Source organism: Balaenoptera ricei, chromosome 14 (genome assembly GCF_028023285.1).
Source record: "Balaenoptera ricei isolate mBalRic1 chromosome 14, mBalRic1.hap2, whole genome shotgun sequence".
NCBI lineage: Eukaryota > Metazoa > Chordata > Mammalia > Artiodactyla > Balaenopteridae > Balaenoptera > Balaenoptera ricei.
Genome location: NC_082652.1, coordinates 66,562,476 through 66,580,971, shown reverse-complemented (window position 1 = coordinate 66,580,971; position 18,496 = coordinate 66,562,476). Strand labels below are relative to the sequence as shown.

At 41.1% G+C, this 18,496-nt stretch overlaps 1 protein-coding gene across 6 annotated transcripts in view; it reads right to left on the bottom strand.

The window, feature by feature from the left end:
• ARK2N (arkadia (RNF111) N-terminal like PKA signaling regulator 2N) overlaps positions 1 to 17,724 on the bottom strand; it is an 84,846-nt gene extending 67,122 nt beyond the window's left edge. Inside the window, exons 1-2 of one of the 6 annotated variants that reach the window (XM_059895565.1) lie at positions 17,010 to 17,315; positions 15,906 to 16,024 (exon numbers count right to left, since the gene is read on the bottom strand). The gene's annotated coding sequence lies outside the window, so the exon portion shown is untranslated. Of the gene's footprint in view, positions 1 to 11,002; positions 11,031 to 15,905; positions 16,025 to 17,009; positions 17,316 to 17,619 lie in introns of those variants that run through there. The other 5 variants (XM_059895567.1, XM_059895564.1, XM_059895569.1 and 2 more) reach the window with 5 other exon arrangements.
• Between the last annotated feature and the right edge of the window lie 772 nt (positions 17,725 to 18,496).

The following is an 18,496-nucleotide window of genomic DNA, read 5'->3' as shown; positions in this document are numbered from 1 at the left end:
GCCCCCGCTCGCCACAACTAGAGAAAGCCCACAAGCAGCAACAAAGACCCAACGCAGTCAAATAAATAAACAAATAAATAAATAAATATAGAAAGACCACTCTGGCTGCATAGTGGAGAATGGATGGAAAAGGTAAGAGTAAATGTCAGCTGAACAATTCAAAGGCAAGGCTAAAAATTTCAGTAACTCTAGACTGACCGCAGTGGCAACAGAGAGATATGAGTGAATATGAGAGATCATAGAGCAAATACGGGAGGTGAAAAAGGCAGGTATCGGTTAAGTGGCGCAGTGGTTAAGAATCCGCCTGCTAATGCAGGGGACACGGGTTTGAGCCCTGGTCTGGGAAGATTCCACATGCCGTGGAGCAACTAAGCCCATGCGCCACAACTACTGAGCCTATGCTCTAGAGCCTGCGAGCCACAGCTACTGAAGCCCACACGCCTAGAGCATGCCACAGAGCAACTAAGCCCGTGCGCCACAACTACCGAGCCTGCACTCTAGAGCCTGCGAGCCACAGCTACTGAAGCCCACATGCCTAGAGCCTGCGCTCTGCAACAAGAGAAGCCACTGCAATGAGAAGCCCACGCACCGCAACAAAGAGTAGCCCTCGCTTGCTGCAACTAGAGAAAGCCTGCTCACAGCAATGAAGACCCAATACAATCAATCAATCAATCAATAAAGGCAGGTATCAACGAAAAGTCCTTGGTTTCGAGATTCTGCAACTAGACTGATGGTAGAACCAATCACTAAGGGAACATGAAAGACCTGTGTAGTGAATGGAGAGGGGAAAGGGACATCAAGACTTTAATATTAGGCATAGGGAGTTTAAAGTTTCTTTGATATGGAGGTTCTTTAAAAAACTAAAAAGAGACTTACCATATGATCCAGCAATCCCACTCCTGGGCATGTATCTGGAGAAAACTAATTCGAAAAGATACATGCACCCCAATGTTCACTGCAGCACTATTTACAATAGCCAAGACATGAAAGAAACCTAAATGTCCATCGACAGATGAATGGATAAAGAAAACGTGGTACACACACACACACACATATACACACAAATGGAATATTACTCAGCCATATAAAAGAATGAAATAATGCCATTTGCAGCAATATGGATGGACCTAGAGATTATCATACTAAGTGAAGTAAACCAAAGATAAATATCATACGGTATCACTTATATGTGAAATCTGAAAAAAAAAAAGATACAAATAAACTTATTTACTAAACAGAAATAGAGCCACAGACACAGAAAATAAACTTATGGTTACCAACAGGAAAGGTGGGGGAAGGGATAAATTAGGAGGATGGGATTAACATATATACACTACAATATATAAAGTAGATAACCAACAAGAACCTACTGTATAGCACAAGGAACTATACTCAATATTTTGTAATAATCTATAAGGGAAAAGAATCTGAAAAAGAATAGATGTGTGTGTGTGTGTGTGTGTGTATATATATATATATATATATATATATATATATATATATATATATAAAACTGAATCACCGTGCTGTGCACCTGAAACTAACAAGACATTGTAAATCAACTATACTTCAATTTTTTTAAAAAGTACCTTTGAGACATGTAAAGAAATGCTGAGGAGGCACTAAGATATTTAATATTTAGATCTAATGCTTGGGAGAGGCGCGGATGAATTTTCCTGCCAATAATACTAAAATATCCTTGGCATTCCTAAGAAAACATGAAACAAAATCATGAATTGGAAAAATTCAAATCTTTGAGAATCAGTACCATTTTCTTCTATTTCTCTGCAGCTGACTCTCATCATACTTAAAAGTAATGACAGATGAAAAATAAAGGCAGCAAAGTAGAGAAGAAAAATAATTTAAGAAACTTGAATTCTAATCTTAGGTCTACCATTAACTGCATAAATAAGGATGAGTATCTTTTTTTAGTTCCTAATCTACAAGCCTTAAAAAAGAAAAAAAGAAGAAGTAGGGAGTAAGGATACAGACTCTAATGGTTATTAAGAGCAACAAACATGTACACATGACAATGTTTACAGAATGCTTTAAAAAGTCTAAAGCACTACACAGCTCAGACACCTCTCAATATATACCCTGTATGTGTGTAGGAAAGCAGAACAGTTGTTTTAGTAGTATTTTAGTACTAATCTTACATTCTTGTAAAAATAACTGCAAATAATTCAGCCTTTGGCATGACTGGATCGACTGATGGCCAAGGATACAATATATCTGTGGGGGGTGGGGGTGTGGATGTGTGCATATATGCTCAGTAACTATTAAAATCAAGCACTCTCTACTCTCTAGAAAATCAGCTAAGCATTTAAATGCATAACCCACCCCCAATAATTCTGTAAGGTAAATACAGTTGACCCCTGAGCAACAGGTTAGGGGTGCCAACCTTACTCGCAGTCAAAAATCCAGTATAATATAGTCAGCCTTCCCTATACTCCTTTCTTCCATATCCTCGGGATCTCCGTATCCTTGGCTCATGTAGTACTGTAATATTTACTACTGGAAAAAAAAATACCCATAAGTGGACCCCCACAGTCCAAACTCATGTTGTTCAAGGATCAACTGTACTATTAACCCATTTTACAGATAGGTACAAAGTTAGGCAATTTGCACAAACTCACAGAGCCAATACTGGAGTCGGAATTTTAACCAAAGCAACTCCAGAGTCCAAGTTCTTCCCTACTCATCACTCCAGAGTATAACCCACCTAGCACTATACCTTAAAATAATATGCTGTTCAATAAATATTTACTATTGGTGATAGTAATAATCAAAAAAAAAAAGGGTGCTTCTGCTATAATTCTACTTTTAACACTGATTTTCAGCCAAAAATGCTTAAGAATATACTGCCCAAAACTGGAAGCAACCAAGACATCCTTTAGTACAGGGGTCCCCAACCCCTGGTACCGGTCCATGGCCTGTTAGGAACTGGGCCACACAGCAGGAGGTGAGCGGCAGGTGAGCGAGCAAAGCTTCATCTGCCGCTCCCCATCGCTCACATTACTGAACCATCCCCTCCACAACCCCATCAGTGGAAAAACTGTCTTCCACGAACCAGTCCCTGCTGCCAAAAAGGTTGGGGACCGCTGCTTTAGTAGGTGAATGAATAAATTGTTACATCTGGACAATGGAATATTATTCAGCACTAAAAAGAAATGACCTCTCAAGCCATGAAAAGACACTGGAGAAACTTAAATGCATATTACTAAGTGAAAGAAGCCCATCTGAAAAGGCTACATAGTGTATAATTCCAACTGTATGACATTCTGGAAAAGGCAAAACTATGGAGAGATAGTAAAACCATCAGTGGTTGCCAGGGAGTCGGGGTAGGGACGGATGGATAGGCAGAGCACAGAAGATTTTCAGGGCAGTGAAACTGTAATTGTGGAAACATGTCATTATAAATTTATCCAAATCCATAAACAACACCAAGAGTGACCCCTAACGTCAACTATGGACTCTGGGTGATAATAATGTGTTAATGTAGGTTCCTCAGTTGTAACAAATGTACCACTGGGGGAGCGGGGGTGGGGGGAGAACGTTGATAATAGAGGAGACTATGCATGTATGGGGCAGGGAGTACATGGGAAATCTCTGAATTTACATTCAATTTTGCTGTGAACCTAAAACTGCTCTTAAAAAATTAAGTCAATTAAATAACTAAATAGTCTGTTTAAAAAAAAAATCAGAAGTTGCCAGAGGGTGGTGGAGAAGAGGGAGGAATTAATAAGAGGAGATCTTCAGGGAAGTGAAACTATTGTTAGATACTATAATGATGGATAGGCATTTGTCAAAACCCACAGAACTGTTATTTCGCATTATTCAACAGAGTATCTCTTTTTCAACACAGAGTGACCCCTAATATAAACTTGAACTTTAACAATGTATCAATATTAGCTCATCAATGGTAACAAATGTACCAAACTAATGCAAGATGTTAATAAATAACAGGAGAAACTGGGGAGGCGGGTTAAAGAAACTCTCTGTACTTTCTGTTAAATTTTTCTGCAAACCTAAAACTGATCTAAAAAATAAAGTCTATTCGGTTTTTTTTTTAATGCTGAGGAAACTTGTTGGCATGGAGCTGCTGAGGGGGCCAACTCTGTCCTCATGAGAGGAAAGCCTGGCTGGAAACGAAGCCCACAAAGAAAAGCAATAAAGAGCCAGTATACAGGAGAGAAAAACAGTGCCCAGATGACATCAAATGAACTCCTAGATTCAGCTAGGCCAGCTGCACACTGGAGTTACCACAGTTAAATTAACCTATTAAATCTCATTTTTGCTTTTTAAAAAATGCGTATGATCACACCCACATGTTATAGTCATCTCCTGAATAAACAGCTTCATAGGAACTAGGGTCACAGCATATAGAAAACCCTGTAGTTAGTGGCTCTCCTTGTAGACTTCATGGAAAAGTTAACATGAGCGCAATCTGCATTACCCTGGCCTTTGCTTCTCAGCATCAGAAAACTAGTGCCTCCAAGTGGCACTACGGGTGCTGCTGGTCAATTTTAGCCACAGCATAAAATACTCAACCATGAATTAGCCAAGACCTCAATGTTTTCAAAAAGTTTCAAGGATTATTTTAAAAAGATAGAGTCAATTCCATTTGAAAAACCCACTAAAAGAATGTTTCTTTCAGTCACTAATGATTTTTAAAAAGAAATTGATAAATATTTTATTGCTTATTTGTAGGCTTTTATAAAAGCTGTAATTTAAAAGGATACACAGAATAAGTGGTCTACCCACACTGACAACTTACCTAAACAATTCTATTTAGGTTTTCAGAGCATTTTAATTATTTTTATTAATTATTGCTCATAGTTAACCTGAAATGTATAATCCTCATTTCTAAGAAAAGAATATGTAGGTCAATGGCCAAGTTATATTTAGATATATTTAGACAGATATATTTAGAACTGTTTCCAAATTTCCAACCTGCTTCTTAACCTAAGACTAGATCATGCTACACAAGTAGCCTCCTTTAACCGAAATAAAAGTTCTGAACACGTGGATCTTTACAAAAGATAAAGTAGGTTATATATTTAAAAGATAAGGTTTTAATACAGATTCCTTTAAATCAAGTTTTTGTAATATATTTGAAGCCTGATATTTAAAATTCATTTTTTGTTGCTAAACCACTTGTAGATGACCTGTTTCTGGGCAGCCAGAAAGGCCACCCATCACACACACACATTTGTGGGGAACCTGGTGCTAAAATTTGGTTTTGCCCACAAATATACAAGAATATATCTCCTGTGTAAATCAAGGCACATCTACATTTTACACTGGAGAGGGTAAACAAGACTGCTCCTTGCTTAGACCCCCAGTTTCTTTATATACATTTCCTTACGATTAGAATAAAATTTGAATTTTTTTTTGAGGCTTACAAGGTATGTCTTGCTCAATCCTCACTTCAGCATCATTTTGTCTCTTTAGGCTCCAAAATCTTCAATTTTTCTGATTCAGGGTATTTTGCACTTGCTGTTCACACTGCCAGGAAAGCACTCCCCTAGCTCTTTTTCAGGCTGGCTCTCATATTTCAGGTATCAATTCAAATTTACATTACAAAGGCCTTCCCTGAATGCATTAAGTGCATCCTCTCACCATACCCCATTATTCTTTTTTTTAAGTGTCTAAAATTATCTTGCTTATTTATGTGTCTAGGTTATTGCCTACCTGCTTCATAGAATATAAGACACAAGAGGGCAAGGATTTTGTCTCATTGATTACTATACCAGCACCGCTAGAAAAATACCCAACACACAGGAGACACAATATTTCTTGAACATATACTTTTTTGGGGGGTGGGGGCTGTGCCACACGGCATGCAGGATCTTAGTTCCCCAACCAGGGATGGAACCCGTGCCCCGTGGAGTAGAAGCGCGGAGTCTTAAGCACTGGACCACCAGAGAAGTCCCGTTCTTGAACATATATTTACAGTCAGTATTTATTAAGCAAAAGACATTTTGCTAGGCCCTGTGGATAAGTCCCATATCACTTAAAAATTAAATGTTTTACTAAAATAGAATCTTAAGGACATCTTAATTTTTTTTTAAGTGGACATTTTAAAATCTCACATATTTGTTAATAACGTCCAAACCATTTAAAACTTTTAAGTACAAACTCTGCTACAGTGCAGTTACTTCAGCACTGACTTTAACTACAAACGCATCATTAGCATAGCATGTGTCCTTTCAGATATGCATAATAATGATACAAGGCTTTAGAAATGATTTATTTTTTCAAAACAGCAGCTACCAGATATGCAAATGCATGCCATATCTTTGCTTAGATCTATGGCTCAATTAGTACAAGCTAGAAATATTTAAATAACAAATACCAGGAATTCCCTGGCAGTCCAGTGGTTAGGACTCTGAGGAACTTCCATTGCAGGGAGCACGAGTTCCATCCCTGGTCAGGGAACTAGGATCCCACATGCCATGCAGCGTAGCCGAAAAAAAAAAACCCAAGCCACTCCATAATTTGGCTTTGCCCACAAATATACATCTTTTGTGTAAATCAAGGTATATCTACATTTTACACTTAAGAAGGTACACAAGACTGCTCCTTTGACAGTTCTCCCTAAAAACAAAACATCCATTGTTTTGATTCATCTTACAGAAACCACACAACCACCATTTCTTTGGTATCTTTATATCTGAAGAAAATGGTATAGTTTTCCATACGCATTTACTTAACGTTATGCCCAATGATGTGAAATGGTTAATCAATGAAAGTAAAAACTATGCCATGTAAGGAGGGAAAAGAGGAATTATGAAGCAAAGGAGTTGCAGTTTAAATAGCCTCACAGCAATCTAGTCTAAACACATTTTTTATTTATTTATTTTTTTAAATTTATTTTCTATTTATTTTTGGCTGCATTGCGTCTTCATTGCTGAGCGCGGGCTTTCTCTCACTGCGGTGAGCGGGGGCTACTCTTCGTTGCGGTCCGCAGGCTACTCATTGCAGTGGCTTCCCTTGTTGCGGAGCACCGGCTTTAGGCGTGCGGGCTTCAGTAGTTGTGGTGCACGGGCTTAGCTGCTCCATGGTATGTGGGATCTTCCCGGACCAGGGATCGAACCCGTGTCCCCTGCATTGGCAGGCGGATTCTTAACCACCACGCCACCAGGGAAGTCCCTACTTTTATTTTTTAATTTTTATTTGGCCGCACTGCACAGCTTGCGGGACCTTAGGTCCCCTACCAGGGACTGAACCCAGGGCCACAGCAGTGAAAGCACCAAGTCCTAAACACTGAACCGCCAGGGACGTCCCTAAACAAGTTTTCTAAATTTTTTTTTTTTAAATAGGCTTAGCTTCAAAATCTAAAAATTGTTAGCTGCCTTACAGTTCAAATATTCAACTATGCATGTTTATTACTGAACTTACGATTCAAAAATGATGCACTCTCCCAGCAGTAAAAATCATATCAATTGGACTGTTTCTATACTTTTGTTAAAATATTTACTTCTTATAAGGATGAGACTTAAAGAAAGTCATGAAACCACCAATAAGAATGTAGCTAACTCTAAGATAACAGAAGTTCCTGCTTTCGCGACAGTTATGATATGAAACAGATTATAGCTTGCGTCTACTGCTAACTCATTTTTTTAAGCAGTAGTAACTTCCCTAGTATGTAACTGGGACCAAGGTTTAAAAAAAAAAAAAATCCATGACAATCAGTCATGGGTTTTTAAAACCACTCTCTTAGGTTTTTGTCAAAATTTGCCTACTCTACACCAGAAACTTAAAAAAAAGTCCTGAAGAGTTCTGAAGTTTTGCTTGGTTTTGTTTTTCAAATATAAACAAGAACAGGAGACCAGGACCAGGACAAATTGCAACCTGTGAAGATAAAACTAGAATGAAGCAAGGCTTTCAAACAGTATTGTGTGCCTACTTCCTGCTGGTGTGGGCAACTGTCACAGAAAGATTATAATATTATTCTACAGTGTTAGACAAGTTCAATATCAAAATAGACATTGTGACAATCTAATTCTAATGGTGGGAGAGAATCACAATACCAGTAATCATCAAAAAAAATTAGCACCTAACAATTATTACCTGAATTTTCTAACTGTGGCACACAAATACACTGCTCTAAGAGGGTGATTTTTAAAGCAAACCACACACACATACACACACACACACACACACACACACACACACAATGACTGAGAACATTTAACCCCAAGAAATTAAGAGCTAACCTTATACATGAGGGAGAAGGGAAATAACACACCATGAGGAAAGCAATTAAAAAGATACAACTTATTGGTATAAATGTTTTACTCACCCTCCTCAGCCCCATTATATTACAATCTTCTTTGAAAACAGAGATTATGTTTATCGTCTTCGGTTCGCTCACAGTTCCTAACACATAATATTTAATAAATATTGGTTGAATTGATGAACCGAATCATTTTTAAATATCACCAAGACCACTAATGAAACACATACCTTGTTTGTTTAATAGTACTAGTGACTTGTATATAAAAATATATTCCATTACAGGGACTTCTCTGGTGGTCCAATGGTTAAGACTCCGTGCTTCCACTGCAGGGGGGCATGGGTTCAATCCCTGGTGGGGGAACTAAAGATCCCGCATGCTACGTGGTAGCCAATTAATTAATTAATTAATTTAATTAAATAGGGAAGTTTTAAAAATATATATATTCCATTACATAGAATCAGCATGATTCCTGATAGAGTAACTCCCCTTTTATCTTTCCAGATAAAAACATAAGACAAGGGCTTCCCTGGTGGCACACTGGTTGAGAATCTGCCTGTCACTGCAGGGGACATGGGTTCCAGCCCTGGTCTGGGAAGATCCCACATGCCACGGAGCAACTAAGCCCGTGTGTCACAACTACTGAGCCTGTGCTCTAGAGCCCGCGAGCCACAACTACTGAGCCCACGTGCTGCAACTACTGAAGCCCGCATGCCTAGAGCCCGTGCTCCGCAACAAGAGAAGCCACCACAATGAGAAGCCTGCACACTGCAACAAAGAGTAGCCCCCGCTCGCCGCAATTAGAGAAAGCCTGTGCGCAGCAACGAAGACCCAACACAGCCAAAAATAAGTAAATTAAATAAATAAATTAAAAAAAAAAAATCATATGACAAAACAGACACAAATGGGCTTCCCTGGTGGTGCAGTGGTTGAGAACCTGCCTGCTAATGCAGGGGACACGGGTTCAAGCCCTGGTCTGGGAGGATCCCACATGCCGCAGAGCAACTGGGCCCGTGAGCCACAACTACTGAGCCTGCGCGTCTGGAGCCTGTGCTCCACGAGAGAGGCGACGATAGTGAGAGGCCCGCGCACCGCAATGAAGAGTGACCCCCGCTTGCCGCGGCTAGAGGAAGCCCTCGCACGGAAGCGAAGACCCAACACAGCCAAATAAATCAATCAATAAATAATAATTAAAGGTGCTAAAAAAAAAAAAACACACACAGACACAACTGCTAACAGCCTAGTAAAGCTGCTTCCTTACATTGAGAACACTATATAGAGTGCTTGTATATTTATAGATGCAAAACCAGAAACTATCTTAAGCTACATAACACAAATAATGTAAAAAGCAGTATCTTATCAAAAATCAAAATGAAGCCCCCTCTCCCCAGATATTCAGTTCTAGGAAGAGATTCTATGCATCTTTAACAGTGATGCTCTCAAACCGTCTGAAATAGAAAAATTAACCTCTTTTCTAATTTGTATACATAAATACTAAATACTTTGATGACAACAGTATTCTTATCTTAAATAAGCACCATCTCAAAACATTCTGCTTTCGAAGGTCTTCTTTCAATTATTTGTCAGGATTCAGGGTAAGTTTTTCCACTGAGAAGTTGTAGCATGGATACTGTGGACCATACAGGAATCAAAAATTGAAACTGAAATAAAAACATCTACAGAATTACAGTACAGTGGAAATAGCCCTTTTCTCCACAGCAACTCATCTCTTCCTTTCCCTTAGCTCTCAAAAGGAAGAGATTGAAGAGGCTATAACTATAAACAAGATAGAGTATAAAAGACTCAGAACTGGGAATGATGAAAGGCATTCAGAGTAAGGAATGATGAGTAATTAATTAATGGAGCAAGGCAATGAGCATCATCAGCTGCTAACATCACAGAGAACTAAACATTATGTGCCTTCTGATGCAAGCACTCAGCATCACCTTTAAAGTATTTCTGCCCCCTCAAAGAAAAAAAATAAAAAACGAGAGACAATACGTTATAGAAATCAAACCTGATCAAGCCTCTAAACCTAATGTCAATTAACAAGAACCCCAGGAGACTGGTACACCACTAGCAATGTTAACTGGAAATCCAAACTGTGGGAAAACTGTTTCTTCAACAAATAATTTGCCAGGAAAAAGAAATGGGGGGGTCACCTATACATTACAAAACAATGCACAGACCTTATTTGACTCAATCTGAATAACTGTAAAAACACATTTATGAGATAGGAGAAATGTGAACGTTGAATATCATATGCTATTAAGAAATTTTTGCTAATTATTTTTCAGTGTGATAAGTTATTTTGTTTTTTCCTTCAAGAGTAAAGTTGACTAAGAAACTGGAGTGCAGGGCTTCCCTGGTGGCGCAGCAGTTAAGAACCCTCCTGCCAATGCAGGGGACACGGGTTCAAGCCCTGGTCCGGGAAGATCCCACATGCCACGGAGTGACTAAGCCCGTGCGGAGCAACTAAGCCCGTGGGCCACAACTACTGAGCCTGCGGGCCTAGAGCCTGTGCTCCGCAAGAAGAGAAGCCACAGCAATGAGAAGCCCGCGCACCCCAATGAAGAGTAGCCCCCGCTCGCTGCAACTAGAGAAAGCCCGCGCGCAGCAACGAAGATCCAACACAGCCAAAAATAAATAAATAAATAAATGTATTTTTAAAAAAAAGAAAGAAAGAAACTGGAGTGCAAAAGGGTTGGAGTACAGAAAGGGAACACTAAAACTTAATGCAGATGAATAGGTGTGGCCTACCTGGAACTGAAATATAAATTGCAAGACTGCAACCACGGGAAGAGAGCAGCTCTGCTTGCCTGCCAGCCAACCTTTTCTCCACTGATATAAGCTCTATAAATAGGCCACGAGTGATAATGGCTGCTCAAATCACTTCATGTTGCGGATATTACTACTGACGAGTACCTGGCCTAGCACCAGGGCTGTGAATAAACTAGCATCAAGTAAGAAGTCAAGGAAGTTACCAAATGCAAAGAATGCACCATTGCTAATGAGAGACTCAAAAGCACCATCAGTGTAAATCAAGAATAATTTAAAACACAGGTTCTAGATTTCCTCCAAGATTTCTCTCTGGCCATTTTCTATCTCCCTCAGAAGACATTACAAATAAAGAGGGGTCACCACATGCTGGGATCTGAGGTCCCCAAAATAAATATTGCCCAAATCCTATCCACTATACGTGCCCTCACCTCAGGCTCATAGCAAATTGTTTAGTGGATCGCAGTGGACATAAATAATGGGAAACCCTTGATGATATAATGCTGATTTAAGACTAAACTATGCTTCTATGCTAGGTTAAAACTAAGGCAGACAAGATACTGCTTAAAATCCTAACCACATGAGGTTTTTGCTCTTAGTACAGAAAGGAAAACAGTCCTGTTTTCCTAGAGTTTTAGTCCATACCCAACTTCCCTATCCCCAACAATACCCTTCTCTAATTATAAGGCACCTAACAAAATGCTGACTCTGAACATCATAGAAGTTATTTTTTTTTAAGCCAGACAACTCAGTAAAAAATAACTTCTACCGATCCCTTTTGTCAGTAGCTGGTTTCCCTATTGTTAACCATGCTAATGAAAACTTGAATTTCTAGATTAACTAAACACAATCCTAGTTTATCCACATTCTTGGGAATGGCTGCTATAATAAGTTCTAACATTTAATCTTGTTGCTCTTTGGACAACAATCAGAACTAATTTACTAATACATGGACTTGTATTCCAGGCAGAGGAAAAAGTTATTTCATACATGAACTGGCAGTACAAAAATGAACATTCAAGTCTCCAATCATTTTCTTTTAATCTTAGAGACCCATTTAAGAAAAAAATGCTATTTTCCAATACCTAATTTTAAATTATTTTATAAAGAAAACAACTAACTCCATACTCTAGTTATTTTGTACAGTACTTTTTGTCCTACAGCCTACTTTTCTTCTCCACATTTTAGAGCCGGAAAGAAACTTAGAAATCATCTGGTTCCCTAGATTTGAGTTCCTTGAGCAGAAATTTCTTTTATCTTTGTACCCATCTCCACCTGGGCACCTGAGTGCTCAGTAAATGGGTTTTTAATTTAACCAGGTATAACTGCCCCCACATACAAATTAAGTTCTTCGGATAAATTTCTACTTTTGATTAATCTTCACTTAACTAGAAAATACTCATCCAGGTAGTTTTTAAATTAAATAAAGTCAAATTAGTAACTTAGGACTTACACCATCTATTGGCTATTTTAAGTGACAGAATCTGAGCAAAGAGGTATGAGGTATCTATTTGGAATAAAGACATGAAAGAGAATAGAAACAAAACTTAAAACAAACACTGTAACAGAGAAAACAGACTTGTGGTTGCCAGGGCAAGGGGGCAGGAGGGGATGGAGTGAGATTGGGGTTATCAGATGTCCGCTAGCATATGTGGAATGGATGGACAATGGGGTCCTGCTGTATAGCACAGGGAACTACATTCAATAACCTGTGATAAGCCACAGTGGAAAAGAATGTAAAAAAGAATGTATATATATGTTCAGCTGAATCACTTTACTGTATAGCAGACATTAACACAACACTGTAAATCAACTATACTTCAATAAAAAACACTGTAAATTAACGCCACAAATTTTAAATAAGACAACCATCAAACCTGAGTCATACTGGTCACTTTACAGCATTTTTAAATCACAGTTACTATTATTGGCTTCTACTAATATGATAAATATGTACAATATATATAATACACATTTTCTCTCCTAGCAGTTTAGGAATATAAGAGAGTAAAACAAGCAAGATAATTTTAGTTTCACCCTGCTCCTTCCTTTCATCACAAGGACCGGTAGGCTGTGTGTGAAAACTGACTGAACATCAGTCCCACTTCTGCTAAGAGAAGGTGTCCACAAAGAAGCAGAAAACATTTACTTCCCTAAGTTCCATCATTAGTGCTGAAAGAGTAAGGTAAGTAGTTTCAATTAAAGATAAAGGCTGGGACTTCCCTGATGGTTCAATGGGTAAGACTCCGAGCTTCCAATGCAGGGGGCCCAGGTTCGATCCCTGGTCAAGGAACTAGATCCCACATGCATGCCGCAACTAAGAGTTCACATGCTGCAACTAAGAAGTCTGCATGCCGCAACTAAGACCCAGAGCAGCCTAAATAAATAAACAAATATTTAAAGAAAAATAAATAAAGGCTAAAATAGGATTGAGAAAAGTTTCACGACACCAATCAAATTTAAACTTAAGACTGGAATTTGACAACTAAAGAAAAATAACTATCAAATTACTTTAGTCTGGCTATCAAGAATCAACCCATAATAAAGAAATAATACCAACAAAACTTCTACTCAGTGAACTTAAGGATAAAGAAAAATCTTTCAAAGAATGTCTACCTCATCCTTCATATTCCCCTTAAAGAAAAAAATTAATAACTCACTAGCAGACTAAGGTACTTTTATAAACCTGGCCCTACCTTCCTCTACCCCACAGAGTTTACATCTATCCCTCTGTAAACTCAAACACCATTCAAGATCACTGATACTCACAACTTTGCTTAGGCTGTTCCCTAGCCTGGAATGCCCACATGGAAATATATCTCAACCTCCAGGTTTAAATGTGTAAGTTTCTTCAACCAAGATATCCTTCAGGAGGTGAATAAATAAATAAACAGTGGTAGATCCAGACAATGGAATATTATTCGACACTATAAAGAAATGATCTACCATGCCATGAAAAAACACAGAAGAAGCTTAGATATGCATTACTAAGTGAAAGAAGCCAATCTGAAAAGGCTACATACTGTATGATTCCAACTATATGACGTCACGGAAAAGGCAAAACAGTGGCAACAATGAAAAGATCAGTGGTTGCCAGGGGCTGTTGGGGGTAGGGTGGGGTGGAGGAGCGAAGGACAGGCAGAGCATTTTTAGGGTAGTGAAAATACTCTGTATGATACCATAATGATGGATACATGTCATTACACATTTATCCAAACCTACGGAATGTCCAACACAAAGCATAAACAGTAATGAAACTTAAAATTTTTTTAAAAAGTGTAAGTTTCTTTAGCATCAAGACCTGACAGTCATATTCACCACTAGAGCACCAGCAACTAGAGCACTATTGGCACACAGTAAGCAATCAATCAATTAGTGTTGTGAGAATAAAGAAGTTCCACCTGAATGTTTTGGTCTGTTTTCTCAATAGTTCTTCCCCTCTTCTATAGTCTCATAGCTTTTTACTCAGTTATCAATACGTCTATTTCGTTTTTACTTCTTAATTACACAAGAAACTTTATTTGGCCCTAAACTCTTTTCTAAAATAATACAGAATACTGAAATCAGTGCGGTTCAAAAGAAAACACAGTAATAGTACAACATTTTTCACCTTTTACAGATTTTCTTAAGTATTGTCAATTCAGTAAACATGAATATACACTGTTTTCATGTTGCTAGTTACCTGGAGGAAAATTAAGATGATTTACCAAAGTTACAAACATACGGTCTCGGTCTCTACTGTGTGTGTGTGTACACACACACAACCAGTTCCAAGCTTTAAAAAGAAAAAACAAAAACATTCTAATTGCCCATATGTCAACTCTATTCATGCACACATTAAAATAAAACCATAAGACTGAAGATCCTGGCAAAACAACCCCTTGAATGAGTAACTACACCACCTCCCAGAAATTACTAGTCATACACTAAGGACACTTAAGGTACCAATGTCATATATGAAACAGAAATCTTTGAAGGACAAACATTGAGCACTCAGTTCTCTTAGAACTGCATTAAATTAGAATCTAAAGCTAAACCTATCTTTAATCATGAAGACTATAAAACAAAGAGCATTTATGACACTTTCATAAAAGCAATTAAGAGTAATATAAACTGAATTAGTGAGTAACGTAACAACTACACTGTGAACTTAATATGAAGCTAACAGTAGGGTAAGTTTCCAGTTTAGTCCATCTCATTTTTCACAAAATGATGTCAGAAAAAAAAATTTTCCATTAGGAAATCATATTTAGCTGATACCTCAAGTATAATTACCTTGAAGTTTCTCCCTTCCTTTCATATTTTATCACCTATTTGGAAACTTTGTTAACATTATGGAAAAGATATGGTTTGAAGTTTTAAGATTACTGAAAAGCACTCTGAAGGAATCTGATTTAGAAATGTCTAAAAATATTTGTATTTCTCATTTTATGGAACTGCATGAAATTTCATTAAGGTTCTTCATAAAGTAGCATACAGGTCATCACAGTAAATACCATCTTAGTTTCCTGATTTCAAATTTAATTCATAGTTTTATTTATTCGGCACCTACTGTGCATAAAGCACTCAATTAGGCATTTTATTAGCCAGATTATTTGGCCAAAATATTACACTTCCTACTAAAAAAGATCAGCATTGTGACTTCTCAGAACATCAGGTAATAATTGTAGGCCTCTAAAAATGCTTGTTAAATCAAAAGGCAATGCTCTTACTGAAGGAATCTTGATTGCCAGGATCAGCAAAACCGCATTATAAAGTTAATAGCCTCCATCCTTAAACTATCCCAGGAGAAGAAAAGGAGTAATTGAAACTGTTAACTTGTGCCCAACGACACTACACAATAACAGCCTAAGCAAAACTGCCAGATGTAATTAAAAGGTCCAACCTTGACAAAGTATCATCATCAGTGGGTTTTTCATCCTACTGGGTGGAAGGATTCAGAAAGCAGAAGCTCAGGCGAGAAACGAAAAGCACATCCAGCACAAACTGTTCAAGCGGTTCAATCTGGAACAAGTACAGACGTTCATTCCTTCAACCTGTGAGCATCTATTCTGTGACAGCGGAGAGGACGATTTAAAAGGGAGAATGAATGACGTGAGGTTCTGTTGGGGGTTGCTGCCCCAACAATACACTGAGATCGGTGCTACAATTAATAAAGTATAAAGTACGAAGTACTACTGGGGAAAAGAGAATTCTCTCTGAGAAGAGTCAGAGGAGACGATGATCTTTAAGCTGAGGTTCGTCAGTTTACATCCTCGCCGGGTTTCTAAATAAACTTGACAAACTCGCCAGAAGATGTCAATTTTGGAGACTGACACATCCCTCCCATTGACCGGAGGCCGAAGGTAGTGGAAGCACTGCCGAAACGCAGGCGGCGCCACGCCGGAGAGAGCCTTCCTCCCTCCTCCTAGGCCTCGGCAGCCGCGGTGCTGGGGCGGCCGCCCGGGCTCTCAAGAGTCGGGGCAGGTGTCGGCGCCAGATCCCGGCTCGCGGGGCCAACGCAGCTGGCAAAGCCGCCGCCGCCGCTCCCCGAGCGACCTGGGGCGCCGGAAAGTTGCGTGAAGACAACTCCAGTGCGACGAAGCCGCTCCCCCGCGCAGCCCACGGGCTGCGGCACCTCCAGCCTCCTCTCCGCCGCCTGGTAAAGGAACCCGCCGGGCCGGGGAAGAGGGGGGGGGGGGGGGGCTCGGCCCGCCAACTCGGCCGGGCCCGGAGGATGCGAGGGTTACCAGCGAGCCGGCGAGCCAACGGTCGGACTGTTCCGCCCCTCTCGCTGGCCCCCACCCGGGCCGCGCCTCCCGCCACGCCCGGGCTCAAACACCCGGCGTCCGACAGCCCTGCCCGTCACGACCCGGACGCCCAGACGCCGCAGAGCAACGCCCGCGGCCCGCACCCCTCCGACTCAACCCGACCCCTTCCCGGGAAGCAGCCCGGGTCCCGCGGCTCGACCGGTAGCCGGGCCGCGACCCTGCGCCCCTTCCCGCCTCACCTGCGCTCCGCGGCGGCCCCGCACCTCCTCGCCCGCTCCGCGCGCCCCGTCGGGGCACACACCGACCCCCCCGGGCCGGGTCTCTCCGGGCCGCGGCGACTCTGAACGTCACGGCCACCGCCGCCTTCTCTTCCTCGGCACAAGCCCCAGCGGCGAGCAGGGGGTCGCGGTCAGAGCCCCACCGGGGCCAAAGCGAATCTCACCGCCTCCGCAGCCTCCACCGCCAAGTCCCTTCACTCGTCCGAACCGCCCGGAGAAAATGTCACCAGAGGCCGTTCCGCTCGGCGCCTCACTTCCGCCCGGAACCACAGAGCCTGAGCCGGTCGGCTAGAGGGGCCGCTGCGGCTGGGACCTCTAGGGACTGGAGCGGGAGGCCCAGAGAAAGCCAGACAGCGCCATCTGGCTGGGCTGACCCGCGCTCCTACAGCTGCAGAGCGCCGGGCGTGGGAGCACCGGCTTCCTGGGCTTCTTTCCCGCTCTCCCTTCATCTGCTCAGGCAGCTCCCTTCCAGAAATTTCCCAGAGGGTCGGAAAGCCAGTCAATACAAGCCACGGACAATGCCCTAAGAAAAGGACGTCGCTCCATTTTCCGTTCGCTGCTCAGTACTCACCCCTCCTGAAGCCTTCCCGAATGAAGCTTGTGGTGTCACTCCAGGAGGGAGTGCGCTCCCTTCTCTCCCCACCTTTTCGCGGATGCCGACAGCTCGGCTCGGGGAGATTTGGTTGTGCTCCTCTCATGCAGTGGCATCAACATCCCGTTCAAGTTTCTGGATGAACCTTGCACGCCTCGCAGACAGATCGCCACCTGCTGGTGAGTCAGGGTCCCCCAGGGAGACCCCGCTCCGCCCCTACGCGCGATGCAGACGCCCCAAATTCCACCTCTGCAGTCACTCCTGATTTGCAACAGCGAGCGCTGAGTTTTCGACGCCCTTCGTTGAGGTCTGAGATCGTGAAGAAAACGTGCTGGACGCTTCCCCGGAAGAAAGGTAAGGTGGGCTTAAGAAGGAGAAAGAACAAACCTCACAACTCAAGATCTGGCCAAGGCTTTGCGCTAGCTAAAAGCAGGGTTTTGAGAAATAATTGAATACATAAGGGCTTGGAGAGAAAATGTAAAAGGTATTTACCTTTTCAGGAGCCATGCTGGGACCTGGGGTGACACTCCCCTAGAGGAGATTCTGAAAATCACAGCGCCGGCTCCGCGCTCTCCTTAACATCAGTCTCCCGTTTAGATCAGGCCCCCCAGCTCCCCCATTTCTCTCATTTATGCTAACTGCCTACAAGCATGGGAATTTTCCATCCCTAAATGAGTAAAGTGGTAAAATAGTTTTACAATTAATAGCTAACTTCTCTGAATGCCTATTATGTACAAGGCACTATACTATGCATCTAAGTGGATTCATTCATTTGATCCTCACAAGTCTATGGGTTTGGTGGTATTCCTGGCCCCAGATGACAAAAGTGGAACCAGACAGAGTGATAAAGTGACCT